Genomic DNA, 6324 nt, shown 5'->3' on the forward strand with positions numbered 1-6324 from the left:
TAAAAATACTTTTAGCAATAAGGGTTTGTTGTTGCTAAAAGCAATTAGACAAAAAAAATTTATTTTTTAATTATTTTTTATGAAAATACTTTTAAAGGCAACAATTAAATATTGCTACTAAAAAGGAGCCTTTGGTAATAACAATTAAATGTCATCACTAAAAATTAATTTTTGGTGGTGGCTTTTCTGTTACCGCCAAAGGTTTACTTTTAGTAGTGACTTTTATTGTTGTAGCCAAAAGTCTTTTTTCTTTGTAGTGTTATCTTCCAATTTCTTTGTACATGATGTTTAAATATTAGAAGAATACATATATAATTTTTCTAAGAAAATAAATTATATTATCTAAATAGGAGTATATTATATCATATATAATCATGATATAATCAAACCATAAGCCATAGTTACCTACAAACTTATATACAATTTTACTCTTTCCTTTTTTACATCTTGATGTTAACTTTCTTCTATTTCTTCGTCATTATTATGACAATGAAGCAAATATATATATATATATATACACACATATGTATACTTCTTGGCAACTCTCAAAAGAATCATAATAATAGCTAGTTCGAGGGAAACCTATAACAAATCCAATTTCTACTATGGAATTTCTAATCATTAGAATGGCCCTGTTGGCTTCTGGTTTTTTACTTTAACTTATTGATGTACAAGCCAATTAGTGAAGCAAGAGCATCTATTGAAAAAGCAAATGGTGCACCTTGCCTTGAAGGTTGGCGAAAAGAACTCAACCGGTGATTCTCCATGCTTATCAAGTTATTTATAGTTTTGATGATGGCCTCGAACAATTCGCTATCCCCTTTTCATTCCATCACACCAATACAGTTACTTTAAGTCTTGATACATCTTTGTAGATCTTGGATGGATTGTATATGCAGAATGGCGAGCTTCTTCCAAAATATGTCTTCTCAGGTATTTAACTTGTGGAACAAACATCCTATTGTTATGGATTAATACCCCCTCTTAATCTAAAGAGTCTTAAATACATCATTGAGTAAAAAAAAACCTTAATCTTCGGCAAAGGAGATGGATGGAATTATTTAAAGACTATGATTGCACAATTCGATATCATCTTGGCAGGGCAAATGTTGTAGCTAATGCTTTAAGTAGAAAATATATAGGTAGTTTGGCACATATAACTGCTGTAAAGAGACTTTTAGTGTAGGAAATTCATAAGCTTGGGCAAGATAAAGTGGATTGAAATTAATGAAAAGGGGATATTTTTGGCTCACACTCAAGCCCGTTCTTGTCTGATTAATTAAATTAAAGCTACTCATAATTTAGATTCAAACCATGTAGATTAATAGAATTGGTCAACAAAAGGGAGAACACTGAGTTCACCATTGATCAAGAGATCATCAATATGAGGCAAGAGATATTTATTTCTTATAGTTACCTTGTTAAGCTGTCAATAATCAATATAAAGTCTTAATGACCCATTTTTCTTTTTCATTAAGAGAGTTGATGCTTCCCAAGGAGAAGTACTAGGGAAAATAAATCCCTTATCAAACAACTCCTGCAGCTGACTCTTCAATTCTTTCAGCTCAGACGATACCATTCTATAAGGGGAAATTGAAATTGGCTAAGTACCCAAAGTCATATCAATAAAGAATTCAATCTCCCTAATTGGACATAATCTAGGCAACTCATCTAAAAAGACATCAGGAAACTCTCTAACTATTGGAATTTTTTCTACACTAGAAACTGGTTTCTCACAATCCCTCACCAAGGTCAAGTATCCTTAGCAACCCTTTAATAAAAGCTGTTGGGCTTCTAGGGCTGAAATTAAACTAGTTAGTCTATTGATTTGGCTCCCTTACAAAACAAGAGGAAATCCTCTGAGAACTTTAAATCTCACTACTTTCAAGTGGCAGTTAACAATAGTATAACAAGAGGCTAACCAATTCATGCTTAAAATCACATCAAAACTAGTTATATCTAATGTCATCAAATCAACTAGAGTTTCTCTACTTTTAAGAGATACTTTACAAAAACTTGTATCCCTATGATCTAAGAAATTCTCTTACTGGAATTACAACCATGAAAGGATTATTAAGCTTATAGATTTACATTATTTGAAGCTTAAGCATTCGGTCAGATCATAGCATAAACTCATGCTTGTCTTTGTCCTGAAGATTGTCCTTTATTTCCATATACTTTCTCTAACATACTCCTACCAATAAAAATAAGAGGTGCTCCCATAGAAATAGTCGAGCAGGGAAAAGGTCAAATAGATCCCTGATTAAACACCAATCAAACAAGAGGATAATTTTTTCTCAAATGACTAACCTGTCCACCCTCATAATAAGCATCAGGTGCCTTATAACAAGGTCTAAAATGAAAATTTACACAAATAACACAAGGAGGTTTAACACAACTTGGCTAGTTCAAGGTTGGGTGAGATTGTGATCTAAGATTCCCAAAACTACATCTAAGAATTGGAGCACTAGCAAAGGGAGAAACATAAGATCTAGGGATCTTAGGGCTTGACATCTCTTCTCAATGCCCTTAAAACATTATTAGTTCTAGAGAAAGTGCTAGGATTCAACTTGATAAAATCAGTCAACTTCATTAAAGTAGTCTCTTCTTTAACATCATTATAAGTTCCCTTTCCTAGACCATGCATAGATAACAAAGCACCCTCAAAAGGTTTAGAATTTAAAGGCTCAGTCCTAAAGACAATCTCTTAATTATGCCTATAGGGTCGACCATCCCTAATCCTAGCTTGCCTTTGACCCTACCCTCAACCACCAAGGAACAATTCATTGTATAGAGTAGAAGAACTATTAGATACTCTATTACTACTCGGACTTCTACTAAAAGGACAACGTCTAAATGACATTCTCACTATACAATGAAACATAAGAGATATTTAGTTCAAAACATAGTAGTTATATAAGAAGCACAATAAATAAGGAAGAGAATGACTCATTTGGGGCATCCTAATAGGACTTTCAATGAAGTCTCAATTATTATTATGCCCGAGTTCATAATAATAATTGAAATTCCAAAGAAGAATCCTTGCTCCACGTAACTAAAGAAACCTAGGCTCTAATACCATCTGTCACACCCCAATGCTAAGGGTGTGATCAGCATCAAATATGAGGTGAACTCATATCTCATAAGCTTTGATTGATCAGGAACTAAGCTAAACTATCGATATATATAAGTTAAATATAGTAATAAAGTTTGTAAAGTTTTAAATGTTTTGTAAAAATTTCGACAAAGCCTCCCCTATAATTTAGACATCCAAAAATTTTCACAAGAACAACAGAACCTGCCAACAACCCAGCAAGGAGACTAGCTCTATCCCAGCAATTTACATAGTAACTAAATAAGAATAAGACCTAACTATGGTGTACGTGGAGCACTAAACTATGATTACAAAATAAAATACATAGTTTACCAAAATAATAATCATGATAGGCTTCCTCTGTTCAAAAAACAAAAGGTTCCCTCAATGATCTACAAGAGGTGTAGGGTTAGTTACAACATCTAAGACTAAAGAAATTTCCGGTGACTAGCGTTCTAATGAAAATTATAATTTAAAATACATATATACATATATAAAGGTAATAACTAATAAATTTAATTCAAAATGATTTAATGAAATCATGAAACATATACTTTAGCTAACAATAAATAATGAGTATTCTCAACAATGTAATCGTAAAATTAGACAATGCTATCAGATTCATGTAAGTGTGTGAAATTTGTATTGCCCATAAAATATAAAAATTTTCAATAATGGTGCAATTAGATAAATTGCTTTTGGAGAACTAAACTAAAAATAAAAATCTTACTTTAAATCTAGGAGTGCTTTATCAGAATGAATAACAAGAATGGACACACAATCCACGGGGGTAACTAACCAATCAAGTGAGGCTGAGAGCCACGAAACAAGCACGGCGAAAGCCATGAATCAAGCATAGGCACAAGGCCCACAGAAACAAGCGTGAGTACCATACTCACGAATAACCGTCCCTCCGTTCCACGTGTGTTGGCTGTCGCATGGGGCTAGCACCTCCAATGTACCCTGCTAGCTAGGTGTACCATGACGCGCCAAGGGCTAACAGAACTGCCATTAGCAACCAGCGTTTTGAACTCAGTCTCCCTTAATTAAAACCAAGCGTGTATGGAGCAAGAAAGCATTATCAAAATTATCATTTTCAAACACTGTTCAACTATCATTTTCCTTTGCTCAAATTTATTTTTATTTCCTCCATACACGAATAATTGCATACAAAAAGTATCAACATAGAATTAAATAATTAAACTACTTTTGAAAAACAATACCATTTGTCATATATTCATTTCAATTATTACTTATTAGCAATATAAATCAGTAAAATCAATCCATTTTCAATAATGAAACAATTGTTAGAAAAAAATAGAATTACAAGAATATTTATACAATTTATAAAGGAATAATAGTAAAATTTAAATGAACGAGATTTATAAACACTTTACTAGAAATTGATTTGGAACACTACCCACTCATATAAATTCTCAAAAAACTACCCACTCATATAAATTCTCAAAAAATCTTATGATCAGACTCTTTTAATTTCTTGCTTACTCTTGCTTACTCTAAAAGACGGAGGAAGAATTCAACCTAGCTGCTCTACATGAGGAAGAAGCAAAATCAAAACAAACACACACACACACACACACACACACACACCACACACACACACCACACACACACACACACACAACACACACACACACACACACAAAATAAATACTGAATATGCGTGCTTACACCTCCTTCGTTAGTCACTAAATACTGAATATGCGTGCTTACACCTCCTTCGTTAGTCACCAAATATAATAATAATTTAGCTCATCTCCAGACAACACGGATAAATAGCGAAGAGGAAGACAATGAACGAGTTGTGTAGCGATGAGAAGAAAGGATCAACGATTTACCTCAAACTACAGTACAGCGCTGACAGTTCAAGATCAGCACATGGTCGAAATTGGTGAAGGAAGCAAGCTCTGTTCTACAACTCAAATAAGGAAGACGGAAACCAGAAATCGTGACCACAAAAAGAGAAAATTTAGCTTATTATACACCTATATAAAACGTTGAGCAGATAGAGAGCAAGAAGGATTGAAGCTACACACAAGCACACGCACATGGACGCTCTACCAGGATGGATAAGCGAAAGATGACAGCAAAGGAAGAATAGATTCTAGTGAGCCACTTCTAGCTGCCAAGACGCACCGGTTTAGCCACCGGTGAGAGGAAGAGCAAGCCGAAGGTGAAGAGATGGAGTTCGATGGTGATGAGAAGAGAGAACTCAAGGTCAGTGAAGAACAAACGCGAATGCTCTGTTTTTTTTTTCTTTCTTTTACGTGAAAAAAACCATCAGATAAGGAAGTTTGGAAAAATTTCAAGAAAAGCACCAAAAAAATACAAAAAAGGGACCCAACAAAAGTTACAAAAAAGACCCAAAATTCTCCAATAATCGAAATTAAAATAAAATTAAAGTTGCCAAAAAACTTATTTTAATAAAATATCTTTTGGAAAGAAATTTTGTTCAAATTAAAATTTTTTGGTCGTTACAAAAGTTGACCGCACAGTCAACTTTAGATGCCAAGTCAAGTCTTGTTGTCGAAGCTTTATTCCTCCTTTGGCCAGCTTGTTGCCAAAGTTGCTTACGATGCAACGCAACATTAGGCATTATACTTGAGAGAATAACAATAAAATCCCATAAGGGTAAATTAATAATAGTTTGGTTTCCTATAATTTTTTTGTAAAATAAATTATAAATATCAATTTAAATAGATATAAATAAGAATTTGAATTGCAAACTAATTATTATATTAAGAATTTAAATATCAATTGTTATATTTAATTCATTAAATTTGTAATTGTTTCAAACAATATTTATGACTATTTTTTTAAAAAATGTGTTGGGTTCTATCATTAATTTCTTTTTTTAGGACTTAACTATAATTTTTCCATTATACTTCCCTTATGTACTTATTTTAGGACATTTTCTACCACGGTGATTTATCCAAAATATAAAGTACACTATGAGGTATTAATTTCATTTTTATCAATATTATTCCTATTTAAATTTATTAATTATGAGAGTGTGTAATGTAATACAAGTTCAAATATTTTCCTTTTAAATAAGTTAAAATTGGAAGTTTATTATATTTTTAGACATAGTTAATGACTTAACCATCTCTCCTTGGTTTTGGTGAGATACTCAGAGGTGTCTTATAATAGGAACAAGGAAGAGTACTCCTCTAATCTTATTTATAAGTAATAAAAAAATATATCTACAG

At 32.5% G+C, this 6324-nt stretch overlaps 1 non-coding gene across 1 annotated transcript; it reads left to right on the forward strand.

Moving 5' to 3' along the window:
• The first annotated feature begins 685 nt into the window (after window positions 1-685).
• Window positions 686-820, forward strand: LOC129287375 (small nucleolar RNA snoR86). Its single transcript, XR_008587694.1, has one exon. It is a non-coding gene; the product is annotated as a small nucleolar RNA snoR86 (small nucleolar RNA).
• The last annotated feature ends 5504 nt before the right edge of the window (window positions 821-6324 follow it).

This window comes from Prosopis cineraria, unplaced genomic scaffold (assembly GCF_029017545.1).
Source record: "Prosopis cineraria cultivar Desert tree isolate PC_DT_omini unplaced genomic scaffold, ASM2901754v1 PC11, whole genome shotgun sequence".
Taxonomy (NCBI): Eukaryota; Viridiplantae; Streptophyta; class Magnoliopsida; order Fabales; family Fabaceae; genus Prosopis; species Prosopis cineraria.